This window comes from Pithys albifrons, chromosome 5 (genome assembly GCF_047495875.1).
Source record: "Pithys albifrons albifrons isolate INPA30051 chromosome 5, PitAlb_v1, whole genome shotgun sequence".
Taxonomy (NCBI): domain Eukaryota; kingdom Metazoa; phylum Chordata; class Aves; order Passeriformes; family Thamnophilidae; genus Pithys; species Pithys albifrons.
Window position 1 is genome coordinate 10,762,523 of NC_092462.1, and position 26,314 is coordinate 10,788,836.

Sequence of the window (26,314 nt, forward strand, 5' to 3'; positions counted from 1 at the left end):
AATTTTCAGCCAAGAATTGAAGAAGGACGAAGATTCCTCACAGGGAAATGGTGCCAAGACACAAAGGGATTGCTGCTTTTCTAGTGTTAATGGCGCTGCATCATTGGCACCTGAAAGTCCAAGGCTGTCACCCATGACATTTGCTCAAAGCTGAAGCGTTCCTTGGCACCAGTGGACATGGTAAATTGATATTTTTCAGCCAAGAATTGAAGACAGACGAAGATTCCTCCCAGGGAAAAGGTGCCAGAACACAAAGGGATTGCTGCTTTTATACTGTAAATGGCGCTGCATCATTGGCACTTCAGAGGCCAAGGCTGCCACTTTTTCTCTTGGTGCAAAGCTCAAGAGTTCCATGGAACCAGTGCATCTGGGAAATTGCCATTTTTCAGCCAAGAATTGAAGACGGACATGTATTCGTCCCAGGGAAAATGTGCCAGTACACAAAGGGCTGGCTTATACTTTTTTATTTTGCTGGACCCTGACCCATTTCCTCTCCTTCAATTCAGGTAAGGATTAGGGTTAAAGTGTGGTTAAGATTATGGGTAGGGTTAGGGTTAGGGTTACGGTTTGGATTACGTTTATAGTCATGGTTAGGGTGCTTTTAAATTGTTGATGGTGTTGTATTCTTGGCACCTGATAGCTCATGGCTGCCACCTTTTATCTTGGCAGAAAGCTCAAGCGTTCCTTGGCACCATTGTTAATGGGAATTTCCCATTTTTCACTGAAGAATTGAAGACGGACAAAGATTCCTCCCAGGGAAATGGTGCCAGGATTCAAAGGGATTGCTGGTTTTATAGTGTTAATGGCGCTGCATCATTGGCACATGAGAGGGCAAGGCTGCCTCCTTTTATCTTGGCACAAAGGTGAAGAGTTCCATGGCAGTATCTGGCATGGGAAATTGCCCTTTTTCAGCCAACAATTTAAGATGGACAAAGTGTCTTCGCAGGGAAAAGGTGCCAGGACACAAAGGGATTGCTGCTTTTATAGTGTTAATGACACTGCATCATTGGCACCTGAGAGCTCAAGGCTGCCTCCTTTTATCTTGGTGCGAAGCTCAAGAGTTCCATGGAACTAGTACGTCTGGAAAATTGCCATTTTTCAGCCAAGGATTGAAGATGGACATAGATTCTTCCCAGGGAAAAGGGCTGGCCTATAGTTTTTTATTTTGCTGGACCCCCACCCATTTCCCCTCTTGCAATTCAGGTAACGATTAGGGTTAAAGTGTGGTTTCAATTAGGGTTAGGTTTAGGGTTAGGGTTGGAATTAGAGTTACTGTTTGAGTTAGTTTTTGAGTCATGGTTAGGGTCCTTTTAAATTGTTAATGGCGCTGTATGATTGGCACCTGAGAGCTCAAGGATGCCACCTTTTGTCTTGGCATAAAGCTCAAGCATTCCTTGGCACCAGTGGGCCTGGGAAATTGCCATTTTTCGGCCAAGAATTGAAGACGGACGACGATTCCTCCCAGGGAAAAGGTTCTCTGCTTTTCTAGTGTTAATGGCACTGCATCATTGACACCTGAGAGCCCAAGGATTCCACCTTTTATCTTGGCACAAAGCTCAAGTCTTCCATGGAACCAGTGGGTCTGGGAAATTGCCATTTTTCAGCCAAGTATTAAAGACGGACAGAGATTCCTTCCAAGGAAAGTGTTCTCTGCTTTTATAGTATTAATGGCGCTGCATCATTTCCTCCTGTGTGCCCAAGGCTGCAACCCATTATCTATGTGCAAAGCTCAATTGTTCCTGGGCACCAGCGGGCATGGGAGTTTCCCATTTTTCAGACAAGAATTGAAGCCAGATGAAGACTCCTCCCAGGGGAAAGGTGCCAGGTCACAAAGGGATCGCTGCTTTTGTAGTATTAATGCTGCTTCATCATTGGCATCTGAGGGCCCAAGGCTGCCTCCTTTTATCTTGGCACAAAGCTCAAGATTTCCGTGGAACCAGTGCGTCTGGGAAATTGCCAATTTTCAGCCAAGTATTGAAGACAGATGAACATTCCTCCCAGGGAAAATGTGCCAGGACACAAAGGGCTGGCCTATAGTTTTTTATTTTGCTGGACCCCCACTCATTTCCTCTCCTTCAATTCAGGTAAGGATTAGGGTTAAAGTGTGGTTAGGATTAGGGATATGGTTAAGGTTAGGGTTAGGGTTAGGGTTAGAGTTACGGTTTGCGTGAGGTTTATAGTCATGGTTAGGGTGCTTTTAAATTGTTGATGGCTCTGTATTCTTAGCAACTGATAGCTCAAGGCTGCCACCTTTTATCTCCACGCAAAGCTCAATCGTTCTTCATCACCAGTGGGTCTGGGAAATTGCCCTTTTTCAGCAAAGAATTGAAGTACGATGAAGATTCCTCCCAGGGAAAAATGTGCCAGGACACAAAGGGATTGCTGCTTTTATAGTGTTAATGGTGCTGCATCACTGGCACCTGAGAGCCCAATTCTGACACCTTTTCTCCTGTTTAGAAGCTCAATTGTATCTTCACACCAGTGGATCTGGGAAATTGCCATTTTTCAGCCAAGAATTGAAGATCGATGAAGATTCCTCCCAGGGAAATTTCACAGGACACAAACGGGTTGCTGCTTTTATAGTGTTAATGGCGCTGCATCAATGGCACCTGATAGCCCAATGCTGTCGAGTGCTATTTGGATGAACCAAGACTCCAAAATTGCATTCTTGCTTGGAAAACAATTCTCTGGCAAGGAGGCACCAGAGGAAGAGGGTTCCTGCGGAAGCAGCATGATGACATCCACAAACATGCACAGTCAGCCAGAGAAGAAAGAGAATATGTGAGAGGAACAACTCTGCAGACACCAAGGGCAGTGCAGAAAGAGGGGGAGAAGATGCTCCAGGTGCTGGAGCTGGGATTCCACTGCAACCCATGCTGCAGCCCAGGGTGTGGCAGGCTGTTGTCCTGCAGCCCAGGAAGGTCCATGGGGATGCAGAGATCCACCTGCAGCCCATGGAGGAGCCACACACAGAGAAGGTGGCTGCTGAAGAGGTGGCTGTGACCCCCTGAGCAGACTCCTGGGAGGACCTCTGCTCCCATGGAGAGAGGAACCCACAGTGGAGCAGGTTTGCTGGCAGGACTTGGGACGCTGTGGGGGACCCAAGCTGGAGCAGCCTGTTCCTCAAAGACTGCATTCCTTGGAAAGGGACTGACTCTGGAGCAGTTTCTGATAAAGCGGCACTGGCAATAGTCCCCCAGCCCCCCAGGAAAGCCCCCCAGAAGAGAGCAAAGCCCAAGGACTTCCCTGGTGCCAGGAAGCAGGATTTGCAGAGTCCAGCAGTTCAGAGTCAGGTTTCAACAGTGACCCAGAAAGCTCCTGAGACTTGCAGACAGGGAGAATGTCAAGTGACAGTGAAGTGAAGAACCTCCAAATGCACCAGTGCCCGAGATGAATCCAATCAGGACACAGAGGTGGCATAACACAGCCTCCTGCCTCAGCCTCTCTGCTGTCTGAATGCAGCCAGGAGACATGAAACACTGTCATCTTCCAGATGTTGCCGTTACACCTTTCCTGTATCATCAGACACTTCTTGTCTCCTGCTTCTCTTCTAGATTTTGTCAATTAAATAACATGTAGTAAGAGCTGAAAGAAACTTTTAGGTGCCTGACCTGAAAGTGTTCCCCCTTGTCCTTTGGCATCATTGTCCAGCAATGCTGGGGGAATGTGTGCCTTCACGGGCAAGACACAAGCAAGGTGCAGATGAGAAATACAGCTTGTCTGGGGTGTTTGGGGCCCACCTCTGCCTGTGCAGCATTTCTGGGTGCTCAGGCTCTGGGCAGCTACAGGGTGAGATGAGTTTCCTAATACATGAAAAGGAACTGCTGCCTCACTGCAGCTCCTGTGCCTGAGTGACAGATTGAGCTTTTCCCACCATTTCAAACCTTCAGGTATTGGGAAACACAAAGAGCCAGGAGACAGGGAAGGTAACTAATAAGATAAATGTTTAATTGCACAAGAGGAGAATTACTTGGTGTGCAGAAAACATTTCTCACATCAAGTCTTTCAAGAATTATCTCTAGTTGAAGGAATTGTAAAGAACCTGTGAATCATATCTGTTAGTTGTGTTACTGAGATGTTTCTGATATCCTGCTAACAAATAATTATGTGACATTGTTGTTGCAGAGGCTCTGAGGCAGGAGCTTGCCTGTCCAGACAGGAACACAGCCTACCCGTGTTTCCATCACTACTCAGGCTCCATAAAATGCACAAGCCACATAATTGGAAGTCCTTGCCAGGTTTTTTCTGGGCTGCCTCTGAGCCCACAGCCTTTGGACAAAGCAGCTGCATGCCTGGCCCTGGTAGCTGAGGGTTGCCTGAGTGGCTCCGTATCTGCTGCTGGGCACAGAGAAGGGGGGAATCTGTGGCAGAAGTATGTGCTGTGCCACTCCAAAAGTCCCTCTTGGTGGCACAGGAGTAATTTTTGCATCAGGGTGTGCAGGTGCTGTGTGAAGTAAGTGCCCTGGAGCTGCCCAATTTCTTTTGGCATCGACATCTGCACCGTAAGACCACATACGCCAATGTGGTGGAGTCCAGGTTTGACCTTTCAGAACATCAACGCCCAAAATGCTTTCCCTGTGATCTGTAATTGCAAAGCGAGTAACTGACATGAACCACTTGCTCAGGGCCATCAATTAATCTGAGCAACTTGGCAGATCCTGCCTGCCTGTTTTACTCCAGGGACTTTAAGGCTTTGCCGTGCGAGTTGTAATCTCAGCTTCTGGGCATTTCTGCTGTGTTAATAATGCTGTGTCCTGAGGTTGGGAAGTGCGGAGTTGCCCCGTTCCAGCGGGGAATGTGGGCGGGGCCCCGACAGGGTTCTGTGATTGTGACATGCAGGTGACACTGGGCACCTGCCAAGGGCAACGCCCGTCCCTCGGCAGCACTGCGAGGTGTGCGGCCGCACGGATCGCAGCGTAGCTCTCACTCTGTGAGCGGCGCATTGTTCGGAAAGCGGAAAGCGTGTTTTTATCTCGATCGTCACTCTCTGAGGCATTCATTGTGTGGAAAGCCTGTTGTGCAAGGTAATTCTCTGCTTGTCAGGAAAGGTGGAAACAGGCCACGTACTGCTGTTACCGCTGCCTTCCATCAATAGAGATCAACAGGCACAGCTTCCACTCCAGATTCTTACTGCTGCCTCTGCAAGCTGAGAACCATTTTGTCTGACAGAAGTCATCTCATTGAGGAAATTATTTAGTATTATTATGCAGGCTGCAGTGGGACAAATTAATGTCAAGTGGAGGGTAAAGTTCCAGGAGGGGTTGCTGCTGATCCCAGCTCTAAGCCTAAGTGTCTTTGAGGAGTAGGATAGCCATGTAATCCCTCATATAGGAGGATGATATTGGCAGTGCCAAGTCCCCTTGGTTCTGGCCTGTGTGCTACCAAAAGGTCCTGGCACTGAGAATGAGGTGGTTGAGGGGAGGCCCATCAGATCTGTGGCAAAAGGAGCTCTGGGTACAAGGATTAGTCAGAATTACAGTTGAGCTGTCGCAGACAGTGACTCCAAAGGAAAATGTAAAAACTGTGTGGAAAATCCCAAACTGCAGAAGTGAATCCCAAGCTATTGATTTATTCCTTTTTCTATCTTAAGAATCAAGGCCATTGTGAGTAGAAATATGGACAATATATGTATATATAATGATAATGGAAATATTTTCACTCCTCTTTCTTCCTCTTGGAGACTTTTCTTCTGCTGAGGTGATCTTGCACTTGTCTAGGCTCGCTTGCCATGTCTTTGCATTTCCAGGAATGTTTCTTTTCTTCCCAAGTCCTTCCCAAGTAGAACACATCATAGCTGCACAAGGCACCCATGTGGCAGCCTCATGACAAAAATTTTGATGCTCTCGCCTCTGCACACACTTTGTTTGGTCTGCTGTCCTGTGAACTAGAGTCAGGTTTGTGGCAGACAGGATGGTGAGAAACAGGTGTTGACACAGAGTGAGAGAGCAGCGTTGAGGGACAGTGTGCTCTGTGTTCGTCTCTTGTGTCTGGACTCAATCAAGGGGAAACTTTCTTTCTGTGATGAGGCAGAATGGTGCTGTTTGTGCAGTGGCTCATGCTTAGCTGTGTCTGAGGGCCCTGCTAGGTGGGGCTGCAGGTACAGTGACATGAGGAGCTCACTCTCTTGTAGTAATTTCTACAACATTCTTCCCCTTCTGTTTCCTCCTTGCTTTCTGACCGCTGCGGCTTTCAATTTTTATCCAGCGTTACGTTTTAGTCAAGAGTTGTCTTTGTAATGCTTATTTTGTCTCTTTTCTCTTTTCCTTTTCCACTAATGTTGTCATTGATCTGAGACCTATTTGGTTGTCACAAGGCAGGGCCCTAATGGCATATTTCTTTTTCAAATAGAAACAAATCTCCTGGAGCCTGTAGTAGTAGCCCAGTGTGTCATGCTCTTGGCCAAGCCTGTTCTGGTCTTTAAGAGCTGACCTGAAATGCAACATCACTGCTGGGGAAGGGGAAAATGGATCTCTTGGCTCTCCCATTCTAAACTCCATGTAATCCATGGGTTTGGGTCATGTATGTTTAGGTGCGCTGCAGTGACTGCCACGTGGACGTTCCAAGCTTTGTATGTAGCATGTCCTTGGAGATCTTGAGCCAGCCTCCCTGCTCTAGGCAGGGTGTCCTCCAGCTGGCAGTTTAGTTCCCTGTTTGGAATGTGGAAGAGCTCAGCAGAGATGCTGGCTCAGCATCTTGTGCAAGTCCTTGGCAAAGCCTGCCATGAGAGCCAATGGCACACGGCGGCTCCTGATGCCTTGCATTTCCAGACAGATGATCCTCGTCAGTTAAGGCCAATTTCTGCAAACATTCCTTCTGATCTAGTAATGAGTGTGTGCGGCTCTAACAGGCCTCTTTGAAACCAAAGAAAGTGTTCACAGCAGAATGTGTGCCCACAGACACACACAGAGGGAGGAAATTAACCTTTAGAGTTCCTCTTTTGTGTGCTACAACAATGACTGTCATGAGTTGCTACTTTGGAAAGTAAAGATATTTCATGTTCTCTTACTTCACTCTCTCTTTTTCCCTCTACTGATTCTGAGAAAGAATGTTCTTTTTGACTTTTGAAGCAAAGCTTGGGTGGCATCTACTTAGTACAATGGGCTGTTCTTTTGTAAAAGAGGTGTTGAATATCTGTTTTTTCTCTTCTAGAGCAAATTGAGAGTTCATAATGGAACCCCCAGACAACGGGAACAGCAACAAAAGGTAGGAATTCACTTGGTGTAATCTTCACTTTCCAGGTGCTCTGAGGAATGTCGAGATGGTTTCCAAAATAATAATCCCCCCTGCTCAATGCAAGAATGATAACCACTGAGTGGGAGAAGTAAGGGAGGACTGTCATGTCACAGAGAGTGGCTTTCCGAGCATTTTGGTCTTTTCATGGCTTCTGTTCCAGACCCAGGCCTGGATGATGTCATGATATTCCCCCAGAGAGGCAAAGGGTGCCTCTGTCCAGAAATGTGGGAAGGAATGGAAGTTTGAATACACCCAAAAGTGAGATTAAGACTCAAACAAGATGCAGTGTTGGTATCCAAAATGATAATACAACTGTATTAGCTATAAGAGAGGCAGGGAGAGAAGGAAGGAAAACTAGAGAAAAGTGGGAAAAGCTAAGAAGAATTACAAGAAGCAGGGGAAGTTTACCACCACCGTGAGGTATTGCTGGATCTCATCTTTGTTGTGGGGTAGTGGGGAGATCTCCATGGAGTCGTTCTGTGGCCTTTGGTCCCTGCAGTGAGCAGAGTTGTCACAGTGTGTGTCAGCCCCGTGGTGCACCTGGGGTGGGAGTGAGTGTGTGTCTGTGTCTGTGTGTCTGTGTGTCTGTTTCTGTGTCTCTGTGTCTGTATCTGTGTCTGTGTGTGTAACCTTGGTGCGTTCCAGCCATGCTGGGTCTGTGGGGAAGGTTTCCTGGCTTGGTCCATGTGGCACAGTGGAAAATGACAAAGCATGTTCTGTTTCTTCAGCTCTTTACACAGGATGATGTCATGGGTCAGGGCACAGTCTTTGTTCAACTTGGTGAACCAAACCTCTTCCTAAGGAGCCTGTGCACTACCTTCCCCAGCATGGGCTGCATTGAGTCTGGGAGTATTTTACTGCTTCAGTCTGTAGTAAAGCATGATTTGGAATTTTTTAAGGATGGGCATGATGTGTGCAAGTGTTTACTTCTCGCGGGACATGTTTAAAGGTGATGAGGACTGAAGTGCTGTTTCAGGCAGCCGGTCAGTCTCATCTGCCTCTTTGAACATTCAGCGTTTTTGGGTTTTCCTCATGACACGTCAAGTGTAGACCAGCTGCAGCAAGTACGGCCCTAGTTTTAACTCTCACATTCTGAACTGTTTTTCCCCTGAAGAGGGACAGGGTGGGACTGTGGAGTTCCCAGACTCCCAGGCTCCCACGTGGTTGGTGTTTTGGTGCTAAGCCTGGAGGTTCAGTCTCCCAAAGCTTTTCTGCAAATCAGTAAGGAAGGGCTTGGGAGTGGTTTTGGTTTGGAGGTTTTGTGGGTTCCCATTCTAGGGCAATGTAAATATCCAAGCTGTTAGTGGAAGAGGTTCCTGAAGGACAGGAGCTGGGGTTTGCCCTGCAGCTTTGGCAGGAGCAGAGTCAGGGCTGTGTCCGTGCCTGCACGAAGGAGGGCTCCCTGGGGCCGGGCAGGTGGTGTCTCTGCACGGGTTTCCCCTGAGGGCACCTGGCAGGCTGTGGAGTCCTCCTCTCCTCTTGGCACAGCTCCACACCAGGCCTGAGCTGTCTGTGGTTCTGTGAGGCTTTGAGCCTCGCTTCCTAACACTGACCATAGGGGAACTGTGCAGTGTTCTGAGTTTCAGCACAGGCCAGGTTTTCCAAAGCTTTGAAGAACATATTGACAAATACCCTCAATGGCCAGGTTAACAATGGGCAGAAAAGGTGTCTCCACAGGTGGTTGGAGGCTTCTACTAAAAAGCTGCAGCCTTATATTAAAGAAGAGGGCATTGCACTGAAGTGGGCATTGCACTGAAGTGGGCATTGCACTGAATGAGGAATGTCATCTAGTTCAATATAACTTATTTCTTTGAAATAACTGCCCCTCAGTATGCGACGAGGCAGCTCTGCCTCTCCTTCACTGCTGGGGAAGACAAGGCTCTTCTTTTGCAAACTGGGGCACTTGAGAAGGTGAGGCTATGAAGAAAAGTCTAGGAGTGAGTTTTCAAGCCTGTTTATAAAGTAGGCAAAGGTTCCATCTTTGAAAGTGGCAATGCCTTTAAAATTGGGGATTCTCATTTACTCTCTGGTGGACAGTTGGTGTAGAAGTCTGAGAAGAACAAGAATGGCAGTTTCTCAGATGGGTCATTGCAAGTGGATCTGCCAGCTCATGTGCTTATCACCCTCATGAACTGCTTGTCAATTTAGTTCACAAATACATGGGAGGATAGTTTTCCTTTCCCACCCTTCTTGATAGATTGTGTCGGGAGTAGAAGTTACTGGGAAGGAAGGATGCATGCTGTACTGTATAAATTCATTGATAATACTGGTGTAAGATGTTCATCATCCTTTCTCTTTCTGAAAGCATGTCCAAGGAGACCAGGGACTTGCTTCGCCTTCAGGCGCAAGAGAAGAGGAGACGGGAGGCTCTAGGGAACAATCCCTGGTTCTCCAAGGAGACTCCTCTCTTTGCAAAACCCTACAAGGTAATGGGAGTGGGGTGCAGAGGGCAAGGAGAGGAAGGGGAGCTGTGTCTTCTGCATGGGGTGTAGCACACTTGAGCATGGTACATGCAAACACGGCATCTTCCCGTCTGCTTAACTTCCATTCCTCAGAGCATGTGCTTAACTCTCCGCTGGTTGTGCAAGAGAGCTGTGGACTTGGGGTTGGTCTCCTGTAGTTTGAGGGAGAGTGCTCAAGAGCAGGTTGGCTTGGCTGCATGGCTATCTGCAGCTGTGGTTCTAAAAATGTGGATTTGATGTTGCTGCTCCCGAAGGCTGCAGGTGCACCTGCAAACTTGTCTTGAAATGACTGATAGTGGCTGGAGCAGTTCCATTTGCTTTGGAGAGATTTGCAGCATCAACGTGAGCTTGCCTAACTTCATTGGTGGTGATGCATGGTGATTCAATGAAGATCCTGAGGAATTTCTTTTCCTGAGCTGGATCTCTTGGGATGGTTTTGAAATTTCCACCTCTCTGTTCTTCTTTCTCAGACCAATAAAAAGGATGCGCTGTCAAGGCGCACTTGGGAGGTCCTGGGCGATTATGAGGATTTCAAGGAGTACATGAGACATAACTGTGACAAGGTTATATGGCATCAAAGAAAGTTCAAATCCAGGTCACAGACTAGGACTCAAAGTCATGAACTGACCTGCAGTCAAACAAAGTCATTTCAGGACTTAGTGACACATCCAGCACTTGAACCACCAGAGCTCAGACCTTTCCTGGACGACACCAACTCCAGTGATGTGCTGTCCGTGGAGGACATTTTGAAGGTTGGTGCTCTTAAAAGAAGAGATCTCTGTGTTTGCTGATATTTTGCTTGCATTAAAGGAATGGGTGTGGGCAAACATAGCACTCCACTTGTGATTGGCTGTTGCCATTGCTCAAAGTGTGTTGTGGGGTGTGCTGAGGAGAACGAAAGATAAAAGTCAGCCTGATGTAGGACTGGACTTGCAAGTTAAACCTTTCTATCAGTATGAGAGTTAAATACAGTGTAGTTCACGAGCCAGACTGAGAAGGCATGGGAGACAGCCAGAGCTGCTCCTTCATCAAGTCAGGGGTTGCCTTTCCTGAGTGCCCTCCCTGTAAAGGCACTGGAGACGCTGCCTCGCGTCCGTGCTGCCGGCCCCAGCAGTGTGGCCCTGAGCAGGACCACGCACCCGAGTCCTTCCAGCTGCCTGTGCACAGCACCGCTGCTGGGCTGCTGCTCCTTCACTGTCATTGCAGTCTCCTGTGGTACAAAGCCAAGCCAATCTGATGCAAAACTATCTCCACTGTAACCTGCAGTCACGGCTGGCTCTGGGAGCACTGCACTGGCTCCCAGTTTCTGGGTCTGAGTGTGTGTTACCCCTTCCCTGCTCATGGTGTGAACATGCCCTGTGATTCCCAAACCGCTGGTGCTGATCCTGAGGAGACAGTTCCTTGATGCAAAATGCTGTCTGGAGACCCTGAAGTCCTAGTGGAGCAGTTTGGCTCCTGGGGTTTCCTTCCCTCCCTGTTGCTTTGCAACTGTTAAATCCTGATGCCTCAATTGCTCTCAGGAAGCTGTTACTGGGGTAGTGCTTGAGCTGAAGGGCAGCTGTGCACAGCTGCTCACTGGCTGCTGTGGGCTGGTTGGGGTTGCAGCCCCAGGACTCTAGATGGAAGTCTGGCATCCTTTTGTGTTTCCCCAGACAGCCTCTGTTCTTGCCTGTTAGGAATGCATTTCACTCCTTTTGTAGACACCCCGGGGCAGCATATACAGATACATGAGGAGGGAGATCCCTCTGAGTGTCTGAAGCATGAAACTTCCTCTGTGTCTCTCGGCAAAATTCCTGATAGCTGCTTCTCTCCATCTTGTTCCAGGAAATGACCTCCTCATTCTTACCTCCCCTGTCACCTCTTCATCCACCTGCTTCTAAATTTGCATTCCCAAGAAAGGTAAACCAGCCTTTTTTTGCCAGTGCTTTTGATAAATTACAAGAGAACTTTCTGCCTCTTGCACATATTTTCCTCTGGTGTTTGTATCCAATGGATCTTGTGTTGTGAAGGGATTGCTTCCAGCACTTTGTTTACCTGAGAATTAGATGCAGTTGTGCTTCTGAGTGTTCTGGAGTGGGCTGATATGGTGGCAAAATTATCTTTCCTCTTTTCCGTTGTTTAAGCAAAGCTTTGGAGTTTTAGAGTTGTAAGACTTTTGAGCCCAAGGAGGCGAACATTGAAGTAGAAAAACCATTTAGTTTTTCTTCTCAACAAAAACTATTTGCTAATTCTATTAAACTGCTTGGCACTTCTTGTACATTTTTTGCAATACTTCTTCAAAGATGCACACACCCCTAATGTATCAGCAGAACAATTATGGTGGCAGCAGCACTATCATTTCTGTCCTTCCTAAGATACATCAGGCAGCTTAGTGTCTTGGACAGTTCCCAGTCAGGCTCTGACAAGTCAGTCAATGTGTTTAGTACAGTAACTAACACATGGCAACCAAATCACTGTTAAAGTGCTATGGACAGAGAAATGATTTCTTTTGTTCTCACTTTGTGATTTCTTTCTAGGAAATGAGTGGATCTGTAGTTCAGAAACAGAAGAGAGCAGGGACCAACAACCTCCCTCGGAAAAGGAAGCAGGACTTGAAGAGGAAAGCCACGGACAGTTCTGATGAGCCCTATGGAAAGAAAAAGGTGAGAGGTGGAAGGGGAGGTGGGTGATTGAAATACTCCTGTAAATTTTCCACTTCACAGGTTGGGAGTGGAGCCATTATGTGCCTGCTATAAATGTGTTTTCATCTTCTAAAGCCAATGTGACTCAAAACTTGTCACAGCTGTTTCTCCTTAGTCACAAACCCCATCCTGAGCAAATGAAAAGCCCTGTACCCTGTCTAACATGCTTTGGAGTTGGAACTATATTTGGCTGTGTTTTCTGGAAATCCTGATTTTCTCACACAACAAAACCCCAGCCCTCCTGTCAGAGGAGCTTTTGGCAGCAGGCTGTGTCTGCATGGGGCTGGCCAAGCCTCCTGTAGCACTGGTGAGTTTCTCCAGCTTTCAATCCAAGCACAGCTTTGTAGGGCAGCAGTGCCCCCTCCCCGTGCCACCCTGTTATAGGCAGTGGGGCACCTGAAGCACTTGGCATTTGGATAAATTTTCATAAAGCTTGCTGGGTTTTCCCTGGAGCTGCTGTGGTGCTAGCAGTGATGCTCATGCCTAAATGATAGCTGTGTCGAATAAGGGGCTATCCAGAGACCCCTCTGCAGTGTCCCTCCACGCTAAGAGTCACTTTTCACTTGAATTACAAGACAGCTCTTTATTTAGCAGAGGTAGTTGGAGCTCACAAGTGTATTGTGGAAAGCTGACTCCCAAAGGGAACTATGAATATACCTCCAGCCAGCTGCTTCAGCTGCACAAAGAGTTGGCTGCAGGCCCTGTGCTGGATGAGTATTCCCTGGGGATATTTCAGGGCCTGTCTACCTTTTTGCTCCTCCTCCTCCTCCTCCTCACAGAGCAGGTGTCTTAGCATAGGTGAATGAATTGCCTTGGTTCCTGTGTGGGTTTTATGGAGTTTTGTCATTTTCTGAACCTCCTTTGTTTGTGGGGCAGAATTGGGAAGAGCAGGGGAATAGTGAAGGAACATGAGAGAGCAGGGTCAGGTACAGCTGTCAGACATCTTGTGTGGCAGTGTGGAGATCAACCTGAAAAGCAACTTAAGGACATGATCTCCTTGCTGGAGCCTTGTCCTGAGCACACACTGCCACAGTCAGACTCTGTGTCAAGCACAGCCCACTGATCTGCTTTGCACTGCAGCATCCATCTCCTGGATCCCCAGCACAGGAAGGACATGGGGCCTTGGGCTGAAAGGTCAGCCCTCCCTCTTGTTTTTGATGAATAAAGAGCTGCAGGGAGGCTCCTGCCTTGCACTGACCCTGATAGTCTGGAATAGGTCTAGACTGGCACAAAGTCTGCTGTTCTTCCCTCTTGCCTTCAATATCTGGCAGCATGGTGTTAGGGGTTTAGCCAAGTAGGCCAAAAATTTAGGCTTTAAAGTTCAGACTAGGCCTGGAATTGCCAGCTGACTTGAGCTGGGCTGGGCTAGCTAACAGCTGACTTCTTCTAGCCAGTAATGTTGTATTCCATGCCATGTTACGACATCATCTCAGAAGGGGTAAGAGCCGGTGTGTGGGTGTGGCTTTCTCAGTTCCATCATGGCTGAACAAAGAGGAGAATGTCTTGCAGCTCCTCTACTGTGGGGCCCCACCCCAGGGAAAAAAGGGAAAAGGAAAGGGGAATGGGTAACAAGGAAATAAGGAGAAACCAAACCAAACCAAACCAAACCAAACCAAACAGAGAAATACAATTAAAAACTTCAAGAAAGGAGGAGAACAGGCATCGATACACTCTCACCACGTCCCGAGGTAGGAAAACCCACAGAAACAAGGGACCGTCCAGGCTCCTCCTGCTCCCCCGAGCCTCGCCATAAGAAGAAAGATCAAACTCTCCCCTACCTCCCCTCATCCTCTGTTACATGGAAAACACGTGTGGAATACTTATGTAATGTCCACTTCTTTAGTTACACCTAGTTACCGAGGAAGCCATGCATCAAACCCATCACACATGGTTTTACACATTGTATTTCAACTGGTTGGCCCCAGCTATACCAAGCAGACAAAAGCTAAATCTGATTCTTCCCCCGATCTGCCTTGAGGTCTATTTCAGTCCTGCAGAAAAGCTCATGTGCCTAAAGGCCTGACTTGTTTTTCTCTTCAAGAGCTGTGTCTAGTAAGTAGGAGGATGTCTTTCTGGGAGCCTGGAATCGCGTGTCTTGAGAAACAGAATTTGGCTTTTTATGCAGAGTCCCATCTTGTCCCTTGAGGGCTTCACCCCTGCTGCCATTACGAAACCTGTGCTGTCCCCCCACCCAGTGATGGTGGTCAGGTGCTTTCCAAATCTGCTTAGCAGAATTTCAGTCTTGGCAGAAGGACCCAGCCTGGAGACCAGCCTGAGTTACCTGACTCTGAACAGTGTTGTCAATAGGAAGCCAAGCACCAAATGGCACCCTGAAGGGGCTTGCACTATAGACAGGGATTTTTAGCTTCTGAACAACAAGAAATCTGATTTTATGTGGGTGAATGACAAAACATTCCTTCTTCTCTAGAACTGGCTTAGAGGAATGAGGAACTATGACTTCTATTTTTCTTAAGAGATGACGTTTTTGCACAAATCTTTTAAATGCAGAGGCAACCTTTGGCTTTGCGGGCAAAGCTGAGCTGCTTCCATTGCAGCTTAAGGAAAGCAACTGCCCTTCTGTAGGGGCGTTTAGTCCTTACCAGCATTTAGTTATTGATGGACTTGCATTGCATTCCCAGAGGAGTTGGTAACAACATTTTTGCTCAGTGCATTCTTGCCTCATGTCAGTAAAAAACCCAGGCAAACTCATGCTGCTTCCCTCTTTTTTCTTTCAGCAAACCAACTCTACTGATGTGCCGTCCATAGAGGAGATTTTAAAGGCAGGTGCCCTAAAAGAAGAGATGTCTGTGTTTGCTGATATTTTGCATGCCTTAAAGGAATGGGTGGGGAAAAACATAGCACTCCACTTCTCCTCTTTGGCTGTTGCCCTGAGCAGGACCATGCTGATCCTGAGGAGACAGTTCCTTGATGCAAAATGCTGTCTGGAGACCCTGAAGTCCTAGTGGAGCAGTTTGGCTCCTGGGGTTTCCTTCCCTCGCTGTCGCTTTGCGAGTGTAAAATCCGGATGCCTCAATTGCTCTCAAGAGGCTGTTGTTGGGGCAGTGCTTGAGCTGAAGGGCAGCTGTGCACAGCTGCTCACTGGCTGCTGTGGGCTGGTTGGGGTTGCAGGCCCAGGACTCCAGATGGAAGTCTGGCATCCTTTTGTAATTCCCCAGACAGCCTCTGTTCTTGCCTGTTAGGAATGCATTTCACTCCTTTTGTAGCCATCCCGGGGCAGCATGTACAGATACATGGGGAAGGAGATCCCTCTGAGTGTCTGAAGCATGAAACTTCCTCTGCGTCTCTCGGCAAAACTTCTGAGAGCTGCTTCTCTCCATCTTGTTCCAGGAAATGACCTGCTCGATTTTACCTGCCCTGTCACCTCTTCATCCACCTGCTTCCAAATTTGCATTCCCAAGAAAGGTAAACCAGCCTTTTCTTGCCAGGCCTTTTGATAAATTACAAGAGACCTTTCTGCCTCTTGCACGTATTTTCCTCTGGTGTTAGTATCCAAAGGATCCTGAGTTGTGAAGGGGCTGCTTCCAACATGTTGTTTACCTGAGAATTAGATGCAATTGAGCTTTTGAGTGTTTTGGAGTGGGCTGACAAAATTATCTTTCCTCTTTTTCATTGTTTTAAGCAATGCTTTGGAGTTTTAGAGTTTTAAGAGTTTTGAACCTGAGCAGGCCAATGTTGAAGCAGAAAAACCATTTCAACTTTCTTATCAACAAAAACTATTTGCTGACTCTGTTAAACTGCTTGGCACTTCTTGTACATTTTTGCAATACTTCTTCAAGGATGCACACACTCCTAATGTGCCACCAGCACGATTTTGGTGGCAACAGCAGTATCATTTCTGCCCTTGCTAAAGTATGGCAGGTCAGCTTAGTGTCTATGACACCTCCCAGTCAGACTCTGACAAGCCAAAGTGTTTAGTACAGTAAGTAACACATGGTAACCAAATCACTGGTAAAGTGCTATTGACAGATAAATGATTTATTTCATTCTCACTTTGCACTTTGTGCTTGCTTTCTTTCTAGGAACTCGGTGGCTCTGTAGCTCAGAATCAAGGTAAGCAGATGTCCAAAGAAAAAACATGGTTATTTATGTATGGACAGGTAATTTTTTGTGTGTTGGGTCATATGGTGGGAGAATGCCAGATGTTTACTTTAGTTAAGAAGCATGATGTCCTTTGCTTTTTTGAAGAGTGATGGATTTAGAAGTGGCTTTAGACACTGTAAACATTCATGACCTAGAAATTAGCGTCACAGTTCAGCAGAGGACAAGCAGTATTTCCTTAGGAAACCCCATTAGGAAACCCCATGGAGTGAGGAATGATCTCAGGGGCAAACACAAAGTTGCTTTCCAATCTGGTGCTCAGAGATCATAGGGTAAGTGAGGCAAATTAAACCAACCTATTCCTGTTTGATGTACAGAGCAGTCTGGGGCAGCTTCAGAAACATTGCCAACTTGTCAGCCAAGAACATCGTAAGTAACCACACTCTGTTCTCACCTTGACTGGGCTGTTACTTAAAAGGACCTGGAAAGAACAAGAACTAATATTACTTGAGGATTCTTAAGCTTCAGATTTTATCAATCTGATTTTTCTTAGAAAACATGAGTGCAGGGAATTTTCACCAACAGAAACATAATTATTTCATGATATTTTACTATTAACTCACTAATCCCAAGTCTGCTTCACCCTGTTATGATTATGAATTGTATGGCCAAACTTGGCGAATGCAGATTTGGAAAGGGCTCTCCCCAAGTGGACGTGCCCTTCCAGCCTGCACAGTGGATTTTTTTAGGTGAGGCACAGCGTGCGCAGAACTGGCCTCACCGTTTAAGTCCTGAGGTCCATCTGCCATGGCCGAGCGAGCTTGGACAGTGACAGGGAAGTCCTCAGGACTGTCACAGCCCCTGGTACTAACCGGGGCCGATCCGGCTCAGCATCTGAGATCTGACGGGATGGGATGGCAGAGAGGCATTGAACTGCCAGGGGACGGTCCCCACTGAGACTCAAACTCAGGTCCTTGGAATTTGGAGTCTGGAGTGCTCTCCATTACACCACGGGACCGCCCTGTCATGATTATACTGACTGTGTTAAAACCAAAATCGAAGAAAAATCCCCTAAGTATTAATGCTTTAGCCTTGGAGAGCAGTGCAGGCCAAGAGCACATGAGTCTCTTCCTGTACAAGAATCAGACTCCTTCCACCCTGCAGGGTGTGCTGGGTGCCTTTTGTGAGGAGCATTGTCCTCACTGAGCTTGGTCTTTGCTGCCTGTAGATGGCAGCCAGTGCTACTGACTCGCACTGCCAAATATCCCCAGGTCAGCTGGAAAGCACAATGAAAAGCCTGGTTGGGAGTTACATTTTACCACCCAGTCAGGCAAGGACAGGGTTTCGAAGATTAAGCACATCAAAGGTTCAGAATGGATGGGGGAGTTTGGTGTGTTTTGGCAAGCACAGCCCAAATTGTTTAGTCCTGGGGGTACTTGAGAATGTGTCTGCCCTGACTGATATTTACCTTCTCCTTTCTTTCAGTGTGCTCCAGGAAGACGTTCGGCTCAGTGACAGTGAGGACAACCAAGTCAGTTTTCCATGTTGCAGACACCAGGCACACACAAGTGCCTTCAAATCATCTGGACTTGTTGCATTGTTCTGAGCTCCTTGGGCTAACCTTTCCTCCCCCTCTCCTTTTTGTTTTGGTGAACAAAACAGGATGTTGAAAAGCCACCTTCTCCACTTGCTCCTCCATGTTACAGGTGTGTTCCCAAACTACTAGCAAGTAAAATAAGAAGGCAAACAAGCCTCCATTTTATATCAGGGAGATGGGAAGGGGTTCCTGGGTTCTCCTGGAGCCACAGGCTTACGTTTCTGTCCAGCCTGAGGCTGCTGTGGCAAATTGGCTTCAGCTGTGTGTTGTTTTCCAGAAAGCCCCAGTTACAAATGTCTAATTCCAGAGATGCTGGAGGTTTCCTATGAACCAGAATTGTACTAATATTCTCATTGTAAAGCAGGAAGGACTGAAATCTGATAAATTAGTTGCTAGGGTAGAAGATTTGGTCTTTGCTGCCTGTAGATGGCAGCCACTGCTACTGACCTGCACTGCCAAATATCCCCAGGTCAGTTGGAAAGCACAGTGAAATGCCTGGTTGGGAGTTACCATTTTACCACCCAGTCAGGCAGGGACAGGGGGTCGCAGACTGAACATGCCAAATGTTCAGAATGGATGGGGAAGGTTGGTGTGTTTTGGCAAGCACAGCCCAAATTGTTCAGTGTCTGGTGCTTGAGAATGTGTCTTCCCTGGCTGATGTTTACCTTCTGGTTGTCTTTCAGTGTGCTCCAGGAAGACCTTCAGCTCAGTGACAATGAGGACAGTGATGACAACCAAGTCAGTTCTCCATGTTGTAGACACCAGGCACACACAAGTGCCTTCAAATATCCTTGACTTCTGTTGTTCCAAGTTCCGTGAGCTAACCTTTCCTCCCCCTCTCCTCTTTGTTTTGTGAACAAAACAGGTTGTTGAAAAGCCACCTTCTCCACTTGCTTCTCCAAGGTACAGGTTTGTTCATAAATTACTAGCGAGACCAGATAAGGAGAGAAACAACCCTCCCTGCTACGTAATGGGGAGATTGGAAAGGGTTCCTGATTTCTTCTGTAGCCACAGGCTTTGGTTTCTGGCTGCCTGTGGCTGCTGTGGAAAATTGGCTTCAGCTGTGCAGGAATTTGCGCAAAAGCTCCAGGCATGCCGAAGTTTTCCTGTGAACAACAATTGCATTTCCCCAGCGGTTGCCTTCATTTCTCCTCCTTCCCTGCACCAGTGTTTATGCAGATCATGCTGGAGGTGATGGGATTTCAGTTGCAGTAGTGATGGGTGAGGGGTGAGTCCAGTTGTAGTGCAGGAGGAAGCGCAAAGGAGCCAAGTGGGTGAAGAACAGCAAAGGTTTACGTAGACTCGAGGAGGCTGTTTCAGCTCCTCAGGATAAGGCAGCTGATTGTAAACAGATTCTGCCATGAACTGTTAGTCTGAAGAGCCCTGTGCCAGCATTAGAGGAAGGAAGGTGGAGAAGCTCCAAATTCTCTGAGAGTACACTGACCCACATTTTTGGCTTGACCAAGTAACACAGAAGTTAAGTGAAAACTTAAGGGAGAGAATAAAAAACTGAGAAACCATCCTGAAAGTTGTCAGGGTTTGTTATAATATATTTGAGGATTGGGGCTTTCAGAAAAACAGTAGCCAGCTTAGGTAATTTTTTTAACTGTATTTGGCTAAATGCACCTTCAGAATGTAGCAGTGATGTCCTGCTTAGGTATTTGTATGACTGTGCAGAATTAATCTCAGAGGTGTTTTTTGGTTTGAGTATGGTAATGTATTCCTCTGGCCTTCTCCCTTCTCCTCTTATTGCCAAAAGATGGGGTTTGGGTTTTTGAATACTGTCATGTCCATATAATAAGTAAGTCACTTTCTCTCATGCTCCTTTCTAGTTTTATCACATGGCAGCCACACATTCCTCTGCAATGCCAGCCCAAGAGTGTGGCAGCATTGCAATCCAGCAGCTCAGAGTCAGGGAGCTCCAGTGACTCAGAGAGCTCCTCCTCATCAGGAACCAGTGGCTCAGCGAGCTCCTCAGACTCGGACACCAGTGCCACAGAGAGCTCCTCCTCTTCAGACACCAGCAACTCAGAGAGCTCCTCAGACTCAGACAGCAGTGGCACAGAGAGCTCCTCCTCTTCAGACACCAGCAACTCAGAGAGCTCCTCAGACTCAGACAGCAGTGCCACAGAGAGCTCCTCCTCTTCAGGCAAAAGTGGCTCAGAGAGCTCTTCAGCCTCGGACACCAGCGACTCAGAGAGCTCCCACCAGGCCAAGGTGAAGCAGCCCTTTCATCATGGGATGAAGAAGATGCTCTTGCCAGTGAGACACCCCTCAGCTCCTGAGTCTATCAAGGTAAAAGAGGATCCCAGTGACCTGAAAATATTCCCTCAGACCTCCAGGAGCGATGAAGGTCAGGAGAGAGCAGGGACCAAAGACCTCCCTCGGGAAAGGAAGCAGGACTTGAAGAGAAAAGCCATGGAGAGTCCTGAGGAGCCCCATGGAAAGAAAAAGGTGAGAGGTGGAAGGGGAGGTGGGTTTCCACAAGGACCAAGGTGGTGGTTGAAATACTCCTGTAAAGTTTCCACTTCACAGGTTGGGAGTAGAGCCATTATGCTCCTCCTATAAAGGTGTTTTCATCTTCTAAAGCCAGTGTGACTCAAAACTTTCCACAGCTGTTTCTCATTGGTCACAAACCCCATCCTGGGCAAATGAAAAGCCCTGTACACTGTCTAACATGCTTTGGTGTTTGGAACCATATTTGGCTGTGCTTTCTGGAAATGCTGTTTTTCTCACACAACAAAACCCCAGCCCTCCTGTCAGAGGAGCTTTTGGCAGCAGGCTGTGTCTGCATGGGGCTGGCCAACCCCCCTGCAGCACTGGTGGGTTTCTGCAGCTTTCAATCCAAGCAGATCTTTGTGGGGCAGCAGTGCCCCCTCCCTGTGTCACCCTGTTATAGGCAGTGGGGCACGTGAAGCACTTGGCCTTTGGATAAATTTTCATAAAGCTTGCTGGGTTTTCCCTGGACCTTTGGAGATGCTGATGCCTGAAAGATAGCTGTGTCCAATAAGGGGCTTTCCAGAGACCCCTCTGCAGAGTCCTTCCACTCTAAGGGTCACTTTCCCTTGCATTACAAGACAGCTCTTTATTTAACTAAAGTGGTTGTAGCTCCCAAATGTTTTGTGGAAAGCTGACTCTCAAAGGGAACTATGAATATACCTCCAGCCAGCTGCTTCAGCTGCACAAAGAGTTGGCTGCAGGCCCTGTGCTGGATGAGTATTCCCTGGGGATATTTCAGGGCCTGTCTACCTTTTTGCTCCTCCTCCTCCTCCTCCTCGCAGAGCAGGTGTCTTAGCATAGGTGAATGAATTCCCTTGGTTCCTGTGTGGGTTTTATAGAGTTTTGTCATTTTGTGAACCTCCTGTATTTGTGGGGGAGAATTGAGAAGAGCAGGGGAATAGTGAAGGAACGTGAGAGAGCAGGGTCAGGTACAGCTGTCAGACATTTTGTGTGGCAGTGTGAAGATCAACCTGAAAAGCAACTTAAGGACATGATCTCCTTGCTGGAGCCTTGTCCTGAGCACATACTGACTGCCACAGTCAGACTCTGTGTCAAGCACAGCCCACTGATCATCACAGTGTCATAAACCTGCAAGTATCCCAGACATGAGTACAGACTGGGACAACTCATTAAGAGGAGCCCTGCAGAGAAGGATTTGAGGGTTCTGATGGACAAACAGCTGGATATGACCCAGCAGTGTGTGCTTGCAGCCCAGAAAGACAACTGCGTTTGGAGCTGCATCAAAAGTAGGGTGGTCTGTAAGTTTGGAGGAGGCGGTTCTGCCCCTCTCCTCTGCTCTGCTGAGATCCCATCTGAAGTGCTGCACCCAGCTCCTGGATCCAGCCCCCCAAGAACAGATTAAATGCTTATTTTCAGCAATGGAAGGGCCTTACCTTTGATTACTATTAGTACCAAGAGGTTTGGCGGTTCCATCCCTGCCACTTCAAAACATAATCTGTCCAAGCAAAAGTAGGTAAAAATGTCATTTTTGGTTCCATGGCAGGGAGCCTGAAATCTCTATCTCTTGTTCTGTGGGTTTCTACTTGGTGAGTTCCAGTATCTTCTTTCTGTTTTCAACCAGAAGCAATCAATCTTAAGTGCATTGCTCTGTACTTTGTGTGAACTTTCAAAACCTGAGTGATTTTTTTTCCTCTTTTCTTTCTTCCTCTTAGAGGAGAGAGATATGAAGATTAAACCTAGTCCTCAGTGAGCAGAGACTGCAATAAACTGAAGTGAGTATATAGTGGCGGGATGTCAGAAAGATGCATAAATCTTCTTCAAGAAGCTGAGTTTAAGAGCTCTCTCTCCTGTCCTAATATTCGAGAGTTTGCTTCTAACATAATATGCCTTCTGGAACTTCATCTGCTGCAGACTGGCCTTTACATCCTAGAAGCAACCAGTCCAGAAAACAGCTGTGTAGGTGTAGGTGGGTAAGGGTACAGAGCATTTCCCTTCTCCACTAAAATCAGATCATTGTCTTTTGTCTTTTTATCGTGTGACCTAATGGACACATAAAGAGTGTACATTTTGAGTCCTGACTGCCTGGAATTTCAGGTGGCGTCGATGGCCAGGAATTTCTCTATATCCCAGTGTAGCATTTGCAGTGCTTCTGGGAGATCTGCTGAACTTCCCCCACAGTTTACACACCAGGGTACTGCCAGGATTTTGGCCAGGTCTGGGCTAGAGTGAGTGCTTCCAAGGGCATGTCTCCAAGTCCTCAGTGTTCCCAACAGTGGAGGCTCCTGCATCAGTCATGGGCTACTGCATTCTATTGCTGCTTGCCTGGGACTTGAATTTCGGCCTTTGGCTTGGACTGGTATGTAGCTCTGAGGTTTGTGTCCTGACATCAGGAGTAAACTGCTTTTCTGCAGAGAAAACACTGATGTTGGGGCCATCGTTTAGCTGGTTTAGAGCTATTTGGTGCTGCTTAGAGCTGCCAGAGTTCCCTGGTCACCCTCACTTCAGATGATCCGAAATCTGACATGCCACTATATTATTAAATGTGGTAATCTCTGCCAGTTAAAACAGTGCATTTGCAGCCTTTCTGGCTTGAATCCTCTCCACTTTGTACGTGTTGTCTAGTTGAGCTGGCAAGTCTGAATGGAACAACTCAGTTGAAGTCTGTCAAAGCACAGACAGGAGCTGTCAGGGGGAGTACCTCTTCTCACAGAAGCTTCCATGTACCATAAGGGACCATAAGAGAGAGGCAGTGCTGCAGTTTCTGTGCCATGTTGAGTGACTTGTCCCAGGGATTTTAGTCACTGTAATTACCCCCTCACTGACCCAAAAGCAGCAGTGTTGGAGCTTTTGTGCAGCGTCCTGATAGTCTGGTTGCAAGCACTGCCTGCAAGGGCAAGCCTCCTACTTGAGAAGCAACTTGTTCCTTTGTTGTTGACTGATGGAGATGTGTTCTCTAACACACAGTGAAGTCCCTGAAGTCTCATTTTGCTTTTGTTGGATCCTCCCTATTAACAAGTTGTCTCACACTTCTAGGAGAATTAATATGGAATTGGTAGAGGATGTAAATTGAGTCTTTCAAAAATCCCTACATTCTATGTCCATGATATTCATGCCTTTGCTTCCCATCTCCAGAACATCCAAACCTTTGTTTGAAACCCAGAAGAAAGATGTGCTGCTCCCACCACAGCCAGCCATGACTCCTGCACGTCCTGCTCCAAAGTCAACACACATGACCCGAATGAGACACCAAACTGAGAGCGGCCCAAATCCTACTGAGCCGAGAGTGGCCGAAATGAGACAGAGCCGAGACTGACTAAGGACCTGCCAAGGATAACCCCAGGGATCCTTTATTTGCCAGGCTCTGGAGAGTGAAGGGAAATCACACAGAACTGTCCAAGGGCATCAAAGGAGGTATCCAGGAGAACTGGGGGGATGTTTCCAGTAACCAATGGGTGCTGTGTGATTTTTTTAGAAACATGCTCTGAGATTAGCAATGGTTTCTGATTGTAGGAAACTGCAAATACAATATTGTATCAAAATAAGTGTGTTTAGAAAAAGAAAGGGTACCTTGCTTAAAACTAAGAAACAAGAAACATGTAACATCCGTAACACCCAACAATGTTGTTGTGGTTACATGTGGGTGTGTTAAGTCAGACTTTGCACACTGTATTAGCTGGCTTCTAACTTCTTGCTTTTGCCTGCCACTGTAGTCAGTAATGGCAAATCAGCAATTGTTGTGTGGTTAAACAGGAAATAAGTGGGAATGGATATTACCCATTCCTGCCTTGGCTAGTGGCCATGAAACCTGTTCTGCCTGCAGCCTTACTGCTCTCTTCTTGGTTTAGGCATATCTCTCTAACCAGATTTCTCTCTCATTTTTTTCCAGGGTTTGCAGGGAATGCCAAACATTTTTCCCAGTGCCATCTTTGCCAGATGTTACCTCTCAGCCAAAGAGGTCCCTCCTCAAGTCTGAAAAGTAAGTGTTTGTTTTACACCCCTTGTCTGCAGTTTATGAAGACAGCAGGCAAGAATGGCCTTGCAGCCACCCCAGCTTCTGCTTCTTCATGAGCACTTCTGGGAGGGAAGAGAGAGGGAGGGATGTGTGAGACCTGCCCTGTCAGGGCAGCGCTTGCTAAGTAGCTTGGCTGCTGCAGCACTTGAATTTTGGAGTCCTTGCTGGGCATGTGAATCATTATTTGCCAGTAGCAATTCCTAGAATTGCTGGGGTTTTTATTGTACAGTTTTGTCATTAAAGAAGTTGTGTTCTCCTGTGTTGCCAGCACTGGTGAATCTGTAAAAGCTGTAGAGTGGGTGCAGTTCAGCCTGTAACCTGCCATTCCACGTGGCCTTTGCAGGGTCATGTCCATAAAGGGCAAAGTTTTGTGAGCTCCTGTGGGAGAAGGGATGCATTGCCATGATCTGTTGGCAAACTCGCAAAGGAATCAAGCACAAGGTGCTGTAGGAAGGCTGTAAAACTCCTCACACTAATGAGGCAGTTGCTGAAATTCAAAAGACTTTGCAAGTCCCCTTTGAATAAAGTAACTCATTGGTTGACTGTTCCCTGTTAGATGTGCCTGTTGTATGAAACCAACCCAATGTTTTCTCTCTCCCTCTCTTCTTCCAGAGATCTTTGCTGAAGTCATCAAAGAGACGTGTGCCCTGGTATTGACCAGTAGCCTGACCGCCCTGTTCCACTACACCAGACAGGGATTACAGTGGCTGAGAGTGGAAGAAAATATGCCCTAATAGTTTCTCCAGGACATTAAATACCTTCATGTTTGTTGCAGTTAGAAAACCTTAGAAACTTAGAAGCTTAGTGTAGTTATGTTTTTGAATTCTTTGAAAAAGCCCTTCAAAGTTTTTTGTAGTTTTGAAGCATTGAAAACTTGCAGCTTAGTTCAGTTATTTTTTTCGAATGGTTCATAAAAGCATATTGAAGATTTTTGCAGTTTTGTAGCCTTAGAAAATTAGAAAATAAGTTTAGCTATGTTTTAGAATTGTTCAAATAAGCACCTTGAAGGTTTTGTAGTTTTGAAGCCTTAGAAAATTAGAAAATAAGTTTAGCTGTTTTAGAATTGTTCAAATAAGCACCTTGAAGGTTTTGCAGTTTTGTAGCCTTACAAGATTAGAAACTTAGTTTTACTGTTTTTTAGAATTGTTCAAAAAAGCACCTACAAGCAAAACTATTGTAAATAAAGTTGAAATTTTCTGGTTCCATTGGGAAAACCTTGAACTGTGTGGTTTTGGTAGTGCTTTGCTGCCTTGAGAAAGAAGAGATGGAGGATGGCACCTGCCTTTCAAATGACAAAGTGCAATGCATTGTCTGAATGGCCAAATGTATAGATAGTCTATAAACATTTCCATTATGAATAACCAACAGGACAATAATCATACACACAAGTGACAAGATCTGCCTCCAGATGTAATTATGCAACATCTCACAGTCTGCAGTCGTTGTTTGCCCAGAAAACATGCCAGAGGAGTGTTTTCGAAGCAAGGATGCAATTTTGGAGTCAGTTCCTCCAAATAGCACCCAACAGCATTGGGTGACAGTAAAAATAGCAGAGGGATCTGCTTTGCTTGCTTTCCAACCTCACCCTCTTGCTTTTGTCAGCCAGCTGATGCAGCTGGGGAACCCTGTCGCAGTCTTGGTCGCTTGGGAAGGGACCAGACCAGCGACGGGGGTTCGCAGACCGTCTGCTGAGCTGTTGTTCGCAGGTTCCCAGGCCCCAGGTAAGGTTTGCCGACCCCGAGGGAGAAACAAACACCTAGGAGGCCAGGGGTGGTCTGAGCTGATCCACTGATCAGAGCTGATCCAACTT

At 47.0% G+C, this 26,314-nt stretch overlaps 1 long non-coding RNA gene across 2 annotated transcripts; it reads left to right on the forward strand.

Annotated features, from left to right (window-relative positions):
• The first annotated feature begins 20,087 nt into the window (after positions 1-20,087).
• LOC139671822 (uncharacterized) lies at positions 20,088-25,695 on the forward strand. Of its 2 annotated transcripts, XR_011697790.1 has the most exons (6): positions 20,088-20,294; positions 20,367-20,486; positions 22,205-22,264; positions 23,625-23,903; positions 24,379-24,468; positions 25,117-25,695. It is a non-coding gene; the product is annotated as an uncharacterized lncRNA (long non-coding RNA). The 2 variants fall into 2 exon arrangements; XR_011697789.1 differs by having other exon boundaries at positions 20,088-20,486.
• Positions 25,696-26,314: the final 619 nt, after the last annotated feature.